At 38.7% G+C, this 16,243-nt stretch overlaps 1 protein-coding gene across 2 annotated transcripts in view; it reads right to left on the bottom strand.

Annotated features, from left to right (window-relative positions):
- LOC114664744 (zinc finger protein 345-like) overlaps positions 1-16,243 on the bottom strand; it is a 292,505-nt gene that overhangs the window by 172,703 nt on the left and 103,559 nt on the right. Inside the window, exon 1 of one of the 2 annotated variants that reach the window (XM_051925501.1) lies at positions 11,476-11,648. The exons of the other annotated variant lie outside the window; for it this stretch is intronic. The gene's annotated coding sequence lies outside the window, so the exon portion shown is untranslated. Of the gene's footprint in view, positions 1-11,475; positions 11,649-16,243 lie in introns of those variants that run through there. 2 annotated transcript variants of the gene reach the window in all.

Raw genomic sequence — 16,243 nt, 5'->3', positions numbered from 1 at the left:
CTCCAGACTCTGGGACCTTGATTTCCAAAGGAAATTCAAAATTTACTCTCATCAGAGAACATAACTTTGGACCACTCAGCAGCAGTCCAGTCCTTTTTGTCTTTAGCCCAGGTGAGACGCTTCTGACGCTGTCTCTTGTTCAAGAGTGGCTTGACACAAGGAATGCGACAGTTGAAACCCATGTCTTGCATACGTCTGTGCGTGGTGGTTCTTGAAGCACTGACTCCAGCTGCAGTCCACTCTTTGTGAATCTCCCCCACATTTTTGAATGGGTTTTGTTTCACAATCCTCTCCAGGGTGCGGTTATCCCTATTGCTTGTACACTTTTTTTCTACCACATCTTGTCTTTCCCTTCGCCTCTCTATTAATGTGCTTGGACACAGAGCTCTGTGAACAGCCAGCCTCTTTAGCGATGACCTTTTGTGTCTTGCCCTCCTTGTGCAAGGTGTCAATGGTCGTCTTTTGGACAACTGTCAAGTCAGCAGTCTTCCCCATGATTGTGTAGCCTACAGAACTAGACTGAGAGACCATTTAAAGGCTTTTGCAGGTGTTTTGAGTTAATTAGCTGATTACGGTGTGGCACCAGGCGTCGTCAATATTTAACCTTTTCACAATATTCTAATTTTCCGAGATACTGAATTTGGGACTTTCATTAGTTGTCAGTTATAATCATCAACATTAAAAGAAATAAACTTTTGAAATACATCAGTCTGTGTGTAATGAATAAATCTAATATAAAAGTTTCACTTTTTGAATGGAATTACTGAAATAAATCAACTTTGTCATGATATTCTAATTTTATGAACAGCATCTGTATAAATTAAAACCCACCAATCACACAAACATAAGCCGTGTCCTTCACTCCAGCTGGCCAATGCAACTGGTTACTAGACTTCTGTTGATCTGCTTATTGTTAATAGTTTTTGAGAGGTGCTGCCGTTTTATGGTTCTTTCCGTGTGCCAGGAAAGTTAAACTTAAAAAGTGGACAACGCAGCGCCCGACCAGAAAACCAACTGTGAAGCAACACAGCACAGAAAACTGTGAAGTCTGAAGCTACGTTGATTTTTTTATAATTATTTTCATATATTACCTTTTGTAGAACGTAATGAACATAATGCCTTCTCAGTCTCCTTTATGTCAGAATCCAATGGTTTGGTTTTCACTCGGACACAATGATTCTAGAAGGATCCACTCTGAAACGGCAACAGTGATCTGCATAGCACATCACACATTACTTGTCTCTTCTGAGTCAATTTATTCCCATTTATATTCCATCTCTAATAGCTCCTAGATAGATGGACACTTGCCTTCACTTTATAGACGTTACCGGAAACGGCAGGTTCTCTTTTTCTCTGTAAACAGAAGAGAGTAAAATGAATTGAAGATTGCATCAAAAAGAACTAAACACATTTAATCACATTCTTTAACCGTTCCTCATAGTTCACAGACTGCACACAATAGTCCACATTTAGATTTAGAGGGATGACTTTTACATGAACAACAATACAAGGCATTCTAGTAAAAAATTATTTTTTTTCCTCATAGAGGGGTTGTAAAGCCTTTTCTTATATGTTTACTGATCCATCTACAAAGATCTGTCAGAATGCACATTGCTTTTACCTTGTGTTATCAACCAATCCCGCACTGTGTATCATTCACCAATAAATGTTACTGATTGCTCTTTAATTCAACTTATTTTTGAATAGCTCTCTTAACTGAGAATAGGTTTAGAACAATGCAAAAAATTTACTGAGAAAGTGTACATTTTACAATTTACAGGATGGATTCAGAAAAATAAAGACTGGGTAAAACACATAGTAAAAATAAAAAAAGAAATTTCAAGATGTTTGACACATTGATCTTAACAACATATGCATTGGCATTAGTATTGAAATGTGACACTTCGACTGACGAGAGGAAACTAAAATCTCCAGTCAGCTGAATGCCTACTGAAAATAAACATGTGGCGGTCTAGTCAGTTATAATGTAGACATATAAACAATGTCCAACACAGACACAGCTCTGGAGACTTCAGCCAACTGATCCAAGGGCATTCTACGCTACTGGGAAGTCAAAGAAGATTGATTTCTTTCATTCGTGGATTCTAAGGTTACTAAGTATTTTTTGTGTCTTTCCCATGGGCAAGAAAATTGCTTGACAATATACCAATGGCGCCTAGGACTATATCATAATACAGAGAAGGGAAAAGTAATTGAAAAGAGACATTAACAGTTCATAATAGTTATTTGTACAGAAATATAAAATTGACAAACAAAAGGAGTGCTATAATAACAGATAATAATAATATCTGGGCAGAAGTTAACTTCTTATATAATACACTACCGTGGCTGTCCGTTTGTCTGTCCAGGATTGTAAATCACCTGTACCTCATAAACTGGTTGACCTATTGACCTGAAATTTGGTACACACATATTACGTGACATCTACTGTCCACTTTCGGGGTGATGATTGACCTCCAAGGTTATCCCTCTCTTTATATTTTTATTTTATTATAGAATCAACTCTTGGCAGCGGCTAGCAGGGCAGACATGCAGCGCATGTGTATGGGCACCGTTCTCATTCCTATAATCTTCGCCATGACTTCCCCTACCTCTTCATATTTTAAATCATTCTTGAGGCAGATTGAACACTTAAGTGAAAAATTAAGGAAAAGTAATTGCTACATAAACACTGAATCAGTTTTAACGTGAAAAGATGCCGACGAAAAAAGAGAAGAAGCAGGCTGCTAGAGTGGAGAAAAGAAGAGTTGCTCAGGATGCAGCAAACGCATCAACCTCTGAGGAAACGAATGCTAAACGTACAGAGAAAGAGTATGAAAACTAGGAATGCTCAAGTCAAGTGTATTCACTGCACGTTATCGTGCATTGCGCCATTACTGGTTATTAATAAGTCTGCTGAAGCAGTAGATTTTCAGCCAAGCTGAATGGGAGTCTTTTATAAAAGGTGGTAGATAATGCAGAGTGCAGCCTCCACTGGTCTTTTATTAATGCTTCAAATCCTTAAAGGTCTGAGATCTTGACACTGTAAGGTGTACTCCAGTTTGTATGAAATGATGAGCGCAGATACTGTAGATAAGCAGGGCCTTAGCCATTTAACAGTTTCTATGCAAGGAGGAGGATTTTAACATCAACCACAAGCTTATGTGGAAACCAGTAAGTAAGTAACAACGTGAAAGAATACTACACAAAAAGTAAATTTTTTTATATATTATATATCATCATTATATAAAAAAACCCTGAGACAAGACTATTTCCAAGACATGTTTACAAGTCCCGTGAAACGAGACTTTTGTCATGAGATTTTTTCAAGTCCCGCCCACCTCTCAACCATGCGCACGGTACTCTCACCACTTATTCGTGTGAATGCTTTTGACAGACACAGATCTGTGACGATGTGGGTTCGGGCTCCACGCTCCCATCGGCTGTTAGGGAGCCCTTGAACCCAACACCATCGGTAATGTCACCGATGAGCTAGACAGTGAGGCAATAAACAATTGAGCAAGGGGATGATGTATAAAAGTGCAAAGTGATTTTATTCAAACAACAAATCCAAAGTGCAACAGTGTAGTGTTCAAAGTTAAAGTGCTATGCAGTTCTTTCATAAACTTCCTTAAATAAATAATCCTTAAAACTAGTGCTGAAGTGGAGGTTAAAATCCATTAGAAAACATTTTTAAAACAACGAGGTTAAAACCATGCAGAAAGCTGTCCTTTTAAAAATCCGGTGCATCCTTCTACTACTGGCGGCCCCCCTTGCTTCTCCCACCTGGGCTTCTCAACAGGGGAGTTGCTCTACATGCAGCTGACCTTCTCTGCACTGTCCTGCTTCAGCTGTTTGAATCGCCTCACCGACCCCTGGCTCCTGGAGAGTCCTCCAGACAGCGACTTGGGTTCCACAGCGACTGGGGCGCCCACGCTGGGGAATACACACCCCAAGTCCCAACTCCCGCTGCCGTCCGCGGCCTTATGCGGAGAGTCATCCACCTTCCGGTCACTCCCGCCCTTCAAAATCAACTCTGCGGGAGCGACCACTACTGCTACTCCTCGGGTGTCGGCCTAACACCCAAGCTACCTGTACAGCTGCACGCGAGCCTGCACTCACTCGCTCTCCCGCACCGACTCTCTCTCTGTCTCTCTCTCTCTCTACTGCTTCCTGCCTCCTCCTGCAACCTCTGTTTCTTTCTGTCTTTCCTTTTACTTCTTTCTCCCCTTTAACCTGCTCGCGTTTCTCTATATATGCGGAGAGGACATGGCAGCTGCAGCCCATTAGCCACAGGAACGATCACGGATGTGGGCAGTCTCGCACCTGTGCACTTAGGTGAGAAACGCCCACACCGCAGATCGCCCTGCGGCTCGCTACAGTCACCACGCCCCCTTGCTAAGCCGCGAGCGCGGTGATTATTTATTTAAAAACGAACTGGCCTTTGCTGGAGAGCTGTGGACCCATAACACCACAAGATCCTGCTCTCTCAGCTCTTATAAATTTTTACGTTTCCCTCACATTAAGTTCCCAATTAAAGAAGACATATTATTTAAAATCTTACTGAAGAATTTCATCCCAAAGGGTTATCAACAGAGGAAATGAGTACACGGGCAATCCTAGCACCAAGAAAATAAGTCAAACAAATTAACCTGAAATTGTACATCAGTTACACTGCAAATTGGTTAAATGTGTATCAATAGACTATGCTAAAACAATTGGTGGTGATCGTGCGGGAGATGAAAACATCAACTTACAATATCCTGTAGAATATCTACAACCGTTAACACCATCCAGTCTTCCGCAACCCGAAATACTGTTGAAAAAATGATGTATCCAAGAAAGGTAATTTAGTACATCTCCCAAGAATAACTTTAAACAGTAAAGGAGATCTTGATGTGCCATTCGAATTAAAACGTTAACAGTTTCCCGTTAGACAAGCTTTTGCAAAGACAATTAACAAATCACAGACACAAACATTTAAAAAAGTCAGTTTATTGATTAGAGGAAGAAACGAAATTCAGTCACAAGCAGTTGTACATTGCGATGTCACGATTAAAGTCCAAACACAGAATCAAAAACCAATGCGATATTGACACAAATTTCATTAAAAAAATTGTTTTTACTGAAGTTTTAGAGTAGAAATGTAAGTTTAAAAAGTATTTGCATGTTAATTTCAAAGCCAAACAGAAAGAAATCGTATAATGCAACGATTAACTCTTAACACACCATGAAACATAATTGACTTTCAGATTATTACATTTTACTATTTTTAATATGGTTAATTACTTGCTGTAATGTAAAATAGTTCTATTACACAAATGGAACAATGCCCATGAAAATAATCTGTTTAATTATACATCCACATCCCCATACGTGAGCAGCAGAACTGCAAAGTGTTTAGTGCGTAGCGCCAGTCCGGAGGTTGGCAAATGAAGCAAGTAGGGGGCAAAGCACAGAATCAAAAATCAATATGATATTGATGAAAATTTAATTCAAAACATTGTTTTTACTTAAGTTTACAGTAAAAGTGCAAGTTTAAAAAGTATTTGCATATTAATTTCAAAGCCAAACAGAATGAAATCGTATAATGCAACAAATAACACTTAACGCAACATAAAAACATAATTTACTTTCAAATTATTACATTTTACAGTTTTTTTTTAATATGGTTAATTACTCGCTGTAATGTAAAATAGTTAGTTCTATTATGCATACGTAACAATTCTCATGAAAATAACAATCTGTTTAAATTGTACATCCACTTACCCATACACGAGCGGCAGAACTGCAAAGTGTTTAGTGCGTAGCGCCAGCCCAGGGGTTGGAAAGCGAAGCGAGCAGGGGGCAAAGCCCCCTAGTGTGTGTATATATGTACAGAGTGGAGCTAACAAAATTTATGCTTAAATAACTTGGAGTTAAGGGTTTGTGATATTGGCAAAAAGTTGTATCTTGATATTTTCTGGTACTTTGACAATAATGATAATTAGACAACATTTTGCATTTTTTAAAAACGTGTTTGTAAAAGCCTTATTGATCTAGCTGGGTCTTGTTAATAGGATATTAATTGTAGCTTACTAATGAGATTAAAGAAAACAATAGTCAAGAAAAAAAGGTCTTATTTATTTAAAAATTAAGTAAAATAACAAAAACATTAAAATCACCAGTCAAAGAATTACTGAGATCAAACAGTGCAAGTATGAGTAAACCTTTTCAAAGTGGCCTACAGGATTTACACAAAAACTGCACTAAGGCCAACAAAACTATTAAAATGAGAGCATTTTAAACAGACACTTACAGTACTTTTAATGTAAACAAGATATAAATCCAAAGGGAATACTAATTATAACTACAGGATAAAGCTGGATAAGTATAAACTGCTCTAAGGTGAATTGTGCAGCATACAACCAAGAAAAAAACATAACATACTGTACTATAGTGTAAAAATCCAAAGTTCTGTCAAATACTGCACAGGAAAAAAACTATACCATTTGTAAACAACTTCTGCCATATATTGCACAGAGACACAAAAATACCAAGTCTATAACATTTTCAAAGAAATTAATAATTTTAAGTTTGTCCAATATTGCACAAATATAATCAGAAAAAATAAATCAATTGTAAAATTCAACTGAGGAAACTCCAAGTTGTGTGACAGAAACACCAGTCTGTCACCAGCATTGGGTTCAGTGCAGCACAGTTACATGTTACAACATTCCTTTGTTAGCCTTGTTGTCTGTTGTCAAGCAAACTATGTGGCCTTCTCACAGTGACCATGATGCCAGTGCATCTTTCAGAAGTTGTGCAATGCTGTCGCCTGTGTGGTCTTCTGGGAAGTAGGATGTTTGCAGACAGTAGCTTTGCAGTTGCCAGGTTTCATAGATGAATTGCATTATCACAGAGGGGTATGGCTCAGATGTTCGGCTTGACCATATATCCATTGTTGCGGCAAAGTGTGAAACCTTCTGCGTTTTATGTGCCAGAGATTTGGAGACAAAAATCATACAATTTAGTCAGAGATGTTTGACTGAAGTAACTCAGCCAGGCAGTGTGTATCTTGGTTCTAAAGCATTGAAACGTTGTTTGAAACCATTCCTCTCAACTTTTTGAATTTGCACAGTATCTTTTGCAATGTAATTTCTTGTTGTATGGCACTTTTTACAGAATGATTCCAGTAAATTTTGCAGAGTGTGTTTTAGACTCTCGCTTTACTTATGTGTGGTAGTCTACATGAGACAGTAAAAGTGTGATGGACACCCGGTGCTCTTACCCAGCCAGAATGTCTATGTTGTGGAAGGACTGAGAGAGAGAGTGCTTGTATGGGGCAATATCTCTCCTGGGACAACAGAAGGCAGTCCCCCTGGCTTGTTATGGTGCCAAGGGGTTGAAGCATGGAAGCATAATCCTGCTGGGGCATATGGGCACAACGGGAATGGCTGAGCCATCCACTGCAGGACTGCCGCCATACCCGGAAGAACACCTGTTAGGAGATCACTGGACACCTGGAGCACTTCTGGGTAATCTATAAAAAAGAGCCACCTCACTCCATTCGAGGAGCCAGAGTTGGGAAGTGGAGGACAAAGCTCAAAAGAGTCCAGCTGCAGTTAGGACAGTTTCAGGCCTCGGACAGATTCAGCAACCTGAGACATAAGATGACACCGCCGATTAGCTGCATCTCTTTTGACTCTACTCACTTTCCACTCCCCCAACCCTGTGTTAGTAGTAAACTTTTGTGCTAAATCTATCTAAATGGTGGTAAACTGAACGTGTGTGCAAAAATATATTAATTATAAATAAAAGTTTCATCAGGATTAACTGTCATGATAATGTAATAAACTTCCCGAGCCTTCCCCAATGGGCATGCAAAGCCGCTCGGCTAACAGAGAAGGTCTTAGCTGGGCAACTCAAACTACTACTTTATACCTCTTCGTGCTTCTGAGGGCGAGTGCGTCATTTCTCTGGAGTATAAAATCCGCCACGATTATGCATCGTTAATATAAATATTACAATTTTGAACACCAGTAATAATAAAGTACTAATGGTATAACACAGAGAGGACCACAAAGACAGTACTCTAAAGAGCTCGCCAGCACCATCCTCTTTAATAAAACCCGTGTGCATCCAGTGTCCATGTGTGTGTGTCTTCTGGTAAAATGCGCATGCGCGGGGCACGGTGTGATGCTTCAAAGGCCGCCTGACACGTCACACAAGACAGAGAGGGCGGGACCTATAAAATATTGCGCAGTCAATCCAATCGGATTTCTGGAAATGAGGTAAGACTTAAAACAAAAGGCACGAAATATCCAATTGGGTACTGAAACGTGGAGAACAGCTTCCCCAAAGAGGTGGGATTAGTGTTTGTTGTTGTGCAAGTGTTCACTCTGAGGATGTCAGATTTGCGATTAAGAAGCCTGGCCCGGTAAAGTGGAAAGTGGCAGTCGTTGATGGGGTTTTCCTAAATATACGAATTTTCATGATATTACAATAGGATGACTTTTAAAGGTAGATTTATTTTCGCGCACATAAAATCCATTGCTGGGGAGACGCCACACATACAATAATCTGCTGCACGCCAGCACAGATTAAAATACTTGCTGGGGAACTGCACAGTACTTGCTGGAGAGACGCCACAAGCACGATTATTAACTACATGCCAAACATTACATCAGTTGCTGGGGAGAATCTGCTGATTGCCCACTGTTGTGACAGAAAATTAAACGCATATTACGGACATCAAAGCCAGTATTACTGTCAGAGAAAATTGCAGGCATTTTACGGAAATACAAACCAGTATTACTGCGAGAGAAAATTAAAGGCACACAATACAGTGACGCATATTACAGCCACATAAAAGCCAGTATTACTGTAACAGAAAATATTACAGACGTACAAGCCTATATTACTGTGACTATCTACTAAAAACATGCCACCCAAAAAAGAAGAAAAATATAATGAGCGTCAGAAAAACTCTAAAAGAGAAAGGCTCAGAATAGCAAATAGATCTATAGATGAACAGGAAAATGAGCGTAAAGAAAATTCTCAAAGAGAAGGCACTACTGTTCTAGCGCCCGTTATTGTAACGGGCTTAATGTCTAGTAGTAAGGATAATGATCCTTGATTTGTCCAATTCCTTTAACACCATTCTACCTCACAGACTGGGGAAAAAGCTCAAGGCCTTGCATCTTGATGCCCCCACAATCACCTGGATCATGGACTTCTTTACCAACAGACAGCAGTTTGTGAGGTTCAAGGACTTCCCACTTACAACTTACAAATATTTTCAGATTGTTCCTCCATCATAGGCTGCAGTAATAATAGTAGATGAGTCAGAGCACAGGAGGCTCATGGAGAAATTCATTTTGTGGTGCAGGGAAAACCACCTACAACCCAAAATCAGCAAGACAAAAGAGCTTGTGGTGGATTTCCAGTGCAGTAAGGAGCCTCTGAGGCCACTCTCTGTTTTTCGGTGGACATGGAAGAGGTGCACAGCTACAAGCACCCAGGGGTTCGTATAAAGAGCAAACTGGGTTGTTCTGACAAAACAAAGGCATGTTACAAGAAGGGCAAAGGCAGACTATTGTTTCTGCGAAGACTTAGGTCTTTTGATGTATGTAGCAAGCTGCTGGAAATGTTCTATAAAGCAGTAGTAGCCAGTATCTTCTTCTATGTAGTGGTATCCTCAAAAGATATACAATGCCTGTACAAACTTATCAGAAAAGCTCGCTCCTTGGACACACTGGAAGCTACTGTGGAAAAGAGAATGGTGGCAAAATTGGATGCCCTGATGAAAAAATCTCGTCCATTTGCTGCAGGAGGCACTCTCCTTAAGCAATTTTAGGCACAGGCTCATTCCACCCCAGTCTACTAATAAGCATCTTTTTTGCTCGCTGCTATCAGACAATTCAGTGCTTTGTCCAAACATCCCAAACTAAATGCAAATACTCCAATTTAATTTTGCAATTTCAGAACAATATACATTATTTATTGATTGCTTGATTGTATTGTTTCTCCTGCGAGTCTGTATCTTTTGTTTTATGCGTTTCTGCTGCTGTATGTATCTAAAATTCCCCTTGGGATTAATAAAGTTTATCTGATCTTGCCTAATTACTTTTGGAACAACTCTCTCAATTTGATGCTCGTGTCAGAAAATGGCAAGGCACGTTGCCAGATTGATTTTGCAATTAGGCCGGGACAGCCACAATGTCCAAATAAAAAAAGAGATAGCCAAGCCTAAAACACTAACCATCATTGAAAAACATGCAAGACCATGACTCACTAGCAAACTTCTAAATAATTCAATTCTTCTCAAAATGTATGTACCCAGAAACTTTGTAGCTGATAGTACCACTCCACCATCATATACTGCAGCATCATGAGGACGTCATAATTATCTGCATTATAATTCTGATAAAGTGTAACATAGAAAAGTTCATAATAACGGAGTAGAACCTGCTGTCGGTTGACAATCGATTCACACATGCCGTGTTTAGTGCCACAGTTAAAATTCCATAGTAAAATGCCTTCTGACTTTGAATATATCCATTAAGACACACGTATTTTCATACCCATGTGTCTTAATTGTTAAGACAGTGTAAAACAGGAAAGTAAATACTTGTCACGTTCTGCTCAGACGGGGCGGCACGGTGGCGCAGTGGGTAGCACTGCTGCCTCGCAGTTGGGAGACCTGGGTTCGCTTCCCAGGTCCTCCCTGCGTGGAGTTTGCATGTTCTCCCCGTGTCTGCGTGGGTTTCCTCCGGGCGCTCCGGTTTCCTCCCACAGCACAAAGACATGCAGGTTAGGTGGATTGGCGATTCTAAATTGGCCCTAGTGTGTGCTTGGTGTGTGGGTGTGTTTGTGTGTGTCCTGCGGTGGGTTGGCACCCTGCCCGGGATTGGTTCCTGCCTTGTGCCCTGTGTTGGCTGGGATTGGCTCCAGCAGACCCCCGTGACCCTGTGTTCGGATTCAGCGGGTTGGAAAATGGATGGATGGATGGTTCTGCTCAGACAGCCATCCCATAGTATTCTCAAAAAACAAGGTTAAAGTCGGCGGCAGCATTTCTTCTAGTTCAGTAAATATATACTAGGACACGTCTGTTATATGGTCAAAAAAGGTGTAAAACCTTTTGAACTAAGGAAGATGTGTCGATTTACAGCATTCAAATAAAATTTTAAATAATAGGCAAACAACGCCATCTACGGACTGCATACTCAAAATAGGGCAAAATTTATGTGGACCTTCAGATTCGTTAAAAAGACAGACTCGTAAAAACAGCACACGCCTCGGTGCTCTCGCTCTTCTGCAACTTCTGACTACGGATGGGCTCCTACTCCGTGGCCATCCGAACGCCACTCTGTGCAGAGACAAAAGCACACAACAGAGATTATGAGCTCGTTAACCTGGTATTCGATTACTACAAAATATATCTCCGGCACCACTTTTTCCCTTTTTGATTGCTTACAGCATACAAGTGCCTACCGCTTGTCTTCTGGGGAATTGCTTCTCCGAGAAGCATGACACCTTCAGTCAGTCACTCGATTGCCAGTAACACTCCGCATCTCTGATATACAGCCAATCCGATTGTCTGGTTATGCCTGTCGTTACCAGATCCGCGTGTGCAGCCGTATTGAAAGCCTTAACATGCAGCGTGCCTCTCCGATTTGCGCGCGCAGGCGTATTGAAAGCCTAGCGTGCCGTAAAGTGTTCACGTATGCGTTAAACAGATTGGGGAGCCCCGTAAAGTGTGCAATGACGTAGCCTTTCAATACGCACGCGCGCGCTGATGGGCCGGCAACAGGAACCAGGTAGTGACACACACCGCATGTGCTTAATGAAAAAAAAACACAAGAAATCACTTTATGGCATGGCTCGATCTGAACTGTGCATGCCGATTCACAACTTGACATTACGGTATATTCATTTTAGTTCCACATTAGTTTACTATAATGAAAATATTCATCCTGCAAAATAAACAAAGCAGCGTAACGTTGACATCCAAGGTTCGATCGCCGTAAGGGGAAGCATAGCTGTGCACATCTGATGAGCCCCAATTAGGGCAAAACACATGTTGTGTACGCCTTGTATTATTTGGCAGGTACTGTGTGTGTGTATATATAAGTATGTACACGTAATTAATTATATAAAGTCCCCTTTCCGTTTTGATCTATTGTTGCAATTAATTTCTATGGACAAATTGTGTTTGTTTAAAAATATCTTTAGATATCAGTTATTATTAATAAAATTGCCATTTGTCTTAAGGCATCAGGTTTACAAAACGTAATGTTGCCAACCACTTTTATAGAAGTAAATGGCCCTTTTTCAACAAAAAAAGAATTAACACTTTGTTGCATTGCTTTGTGCTGACTGCCCCCCTTAGTGTTAACTGTGACTGTCCACTTGTTCACATTCTTTAATTCGTTCTCAGTTGTGCAATCAGGTAAGATGCTGAAGAAATCAAGAGTATAAAGCCACCGGTTCAAATCTTCATTTATTCCAATGGCTGTTAAACTTACAAAGAAGTTTAATTTTACATCCACAGACTTAAGTGACTGATCTGTTATCACTTCAATTTTTTTACAGTGTTTGCTGCTGTTGTTCATATTTGTAATAAGTTTGTTCTTAGTGATGTTTTTAATATTGTTTCAAGGTGTCTTTGTAAAACCCACCTGAGAAACCAAACTTACCTATTAAGACAATAAAACTGAACTGAATTTAACAGCTGTAAAATAAAATATTTTGCAGTAACTGATTCAACATAACATACTGTTGTTTGAGTGCAGATTCATCTCATGTGAATGGCTTTATTCACCCATATTAACACAGAGCCAGTTCATTTTTATAACTTTAAAAAAGGAAATACAATACACTTTTTCATACATTTTTTATTGAATAAATAAATGGTATGTTTAAAAATAACAAAAGTGAAATATTATTGAACAATGTTTGTCAAAAAATAAATTACACATACACAAATATATACATACATACATACATATACGAGTAGAAAATTCAGTAATTATAAAAATGTATAAATGATAAATGCATTTAACTAGAACACAAATACAATGAAAATGGCCAACAAGGGAAGGTGTTAAAAATTATTAGGGAAAGGGAACACAAACATATTTACAGGTTTTTACCTTGGTATTAAAAAAATGTTAGCCAAGGCTTTGAACACAGTAAAAGTGAATCATTACATTTGCCAAAAAAGGAAAAATGCTACTTTAGCTTTATGAACAAGATACTACTCAGAGTCAAAGAGTTATTATCCAGCAATATTCTATAAAAATGTGTTCTATTTAAACTGACATTTTTCCAGATCTGTCCCTTAACATTTGTTCACTAATAATATTTCTATATCACCTTTGCTTACAAGTGTAGCTCAAATTGATCTACAAAAATATACAGTTACAAAGAAAATTGAAGGCATTATAAAAGTAAATAAGAAGCAAATGGATGGGTCCTTGTCTTTTATAATAAATACACTGCCTGGTCAAATGGCAGGGGTCAAAGACAAACTTGCAGCTTTCAAGGTTGCTGGAGAGAATAAACCTCTGGGGGTCCCAAGCCAAAGCCTACACAACCCCCTCTGCACTTCCCAGCATACATAATTGTGGCCGTCTCAGTCCAATCACAATTCCATTTCAGGACGTCTTGTGAACTTTTCTTCTCTCCGGCAACACAGGCAGTTTGAGTTGATGTAACAGACAGTATAGACGCAGGTGGGCACCATTGCAATAAACTGGAAAAAGACAACAGAGAAACACAGCAGAAGTTCCTGCCCAGTGCAGATCTGACAAACTGTACACAGTACTATTTCTAATCTATTACAACCAATGCAAGTAATTAAGAAAAAGCCAAATTAGAAATTTTGAAATGATCAACATTTGTAGCCTGACACTTCTCTATTGGGAAAGCATTCCAGATTTTGTTACATGAGTACAGAAAGTAACAAGTTTTTATGGTTGATCTTGGAATAAAAAGCAAAGCAACGTTTGAGAAAAGAAATGTTGTGAGCAGACACTCCAAAATACAGGCAGGGTCTAAAAGACTCAAAGCCTTCAAATTATTTAATAGAACCTTGAAATCAATTCTATGTGAGACAGGTAGCCAGTGTAATGAGACTGAAACAGTTTTCAGAAGAAAAAAAAAACAAAATAGTCCAATACCTTGTAGTCACTTGGCAAAGGCACAGCAGATCAGAGCAGAGGTTGAGATGGAGGATTCCAGAAGTGCGGGCAGGAGGACCAGCCACTACTTCAACATGGCACACATCTCTCCATCCTTCTCGTTTATTTGCTACCCCATAACACGACCGGACTCTTCTACTTCACTGTAACTGATAAAAACATAAACACAGTAGATAAATGATGTTCACTCACTGAGATCAAACATTAATAAAGTGTACCCTTACTTCTTGTTCTGCCTCCTTTCTTGACACACCTGCAGATCAATTATTACTAAAGTAAACCATCACAATAGATAAAGTTCTGCTTAGAGTAAAGTCTAACTAATAATATTATTTTTAATTACTGTGGTTTTTTGTTGGATTTTGAAAGAACCCCAACTTAATTGTCATTTTATGTAGCATCATTTTTTTTCTATTACATTAACCATACAGTTGGCATTGTGTTACAATCTCTGTATATCTGAACTTCTAATGTGATGTGTTCAGGTGTCATTACTTACATGAAAACAGCTTTGTTTTTTTCTCCTGCCTTAGTTTTGTTTTAGGTTAAAATGAAGTCTCGGCTCTTTCAAAATCCAACAACAAAGCACAGTAACTTAAGAAAATAAATATTATTTTGCAAAACGGAACAACATCCCTTTTTAGTGATTGCTGGTGTTAGTCACTGGACAGAGTGAACAAACATACTGTACAGTATTCAAGGCAGAAAAATATTACTGATCAAGTAATAAATATGGGAAGGTTTTGCAGGAATTGTGCACAAATTACTTTTGAAACTGAAGGCCTCAGTAGTCTTACCTGTAGAAATTGCAAATCTAACATGAACTGCACATCATCCCGAACTGGGACACTTAAAAGCAGAAGAAAAGAACATTCAGTTGTGTCTCAGAAATCGGGTACACTAGCATCTGTTCAGCCACATGGAAGGCTGATTACCACCGGGTATCCTGTAGCGTCAGGAAAAAAATACAATAAAGGGGCATTGTTTTTCTAACAGCAGCAATAAGAAATAAGTTATTTCTAAGGGGCAAGCCTTCTCCATTATGTTCAGTTAAATGTATGTGTTTGCACTTCTCCTAAACCAACAGCTTAAACGATAAGCTAATGACAAGTGACAACAGCAGGTGCCTAGACTGTCATTGTGCCACATCAGATGCACACCACACTTCTCTGATGCCTTTGGACATAAATTTTAAAATTGCCTATTTTGTGCCATAGAAGATTTTCTACCAAACAAAGTTAAAGAAATCCATTACAAAATAATAAATAAATAGTACCCAACTAATAAATTAATTCATAAGTATGACATTCATATATCCCTAAAATGTAGTTTTGTACAAATGAAGACAAATCCACTCTTGCATTTCTTTCACTTCTGCTCCTATTCCAAATTTTTTTATAAAGATTTATTTCTGTTACTGTCTTGAATGACAAACCAATATCTCACTGTTTAAGTATCATTCGTTTTCTGTATACAATTTTGAATACTAAATGTTAGAAAATGCAGCAACTGTGTAGAGAATGTTAGACCCCCTACTACATATTTCTGTATGGAAATTAAATATGCTAGAAATAGCTTTTAAAAACGGAAAAAACACTGAAGCAATAAAAATGTGTAAGATTCTGAGCTGCTTCATTAACAATTTGTAATGCTATTTTTTGCATCCCGCTTTCTTGTAATAACATAGCTGTTGCTACTCTTGGATGTAATTTAGCCTTCATCATTATATATTTGTTAACTTTATTATAGATATACTCTTGTATTGATGTAATCTGATATCAACATAATAAAAAAATACCGATGGCTTTGCAGGAAACACTTTACACCGGTCCAGTGTCAGACATGCTCTCCTAATTCTATTCCCAATTTCAACACCTCGATTACATTGTTTTTCTTAATTACTAGCATGCTGTTCAGTCTTTAAGATAAAAATGTGGACAAATGTTTAAAGAAACACACCAACTAATGCTAATAGGGTGTTACAAAATAAATGACATACATTCATTAATCCATTAACCCAAATATGGAAAATGCTGTGATTTTTACGTTAAAACTAC

This window comes from Erpetoichthys calabaricus, chromosome 1 (genome assembly GCF_900747795.2).
Source record: "Erpetoichthys calabaricus chromosome 1, fErpCal1.3, whole genome shotgun sequence".
Lineage (NCBI taxonomy): Eukaryota > Metazoa > Chordata > Cladistia > Polypteriformes > Polypteridae > Erpetoichthys > Erpetoichthys calabaricus.
The sequence above is the reverse complement of the archived record's forward strand: the minus strand, read 5'-3'. Positions and strand labels throughout refer to the sequence as shown.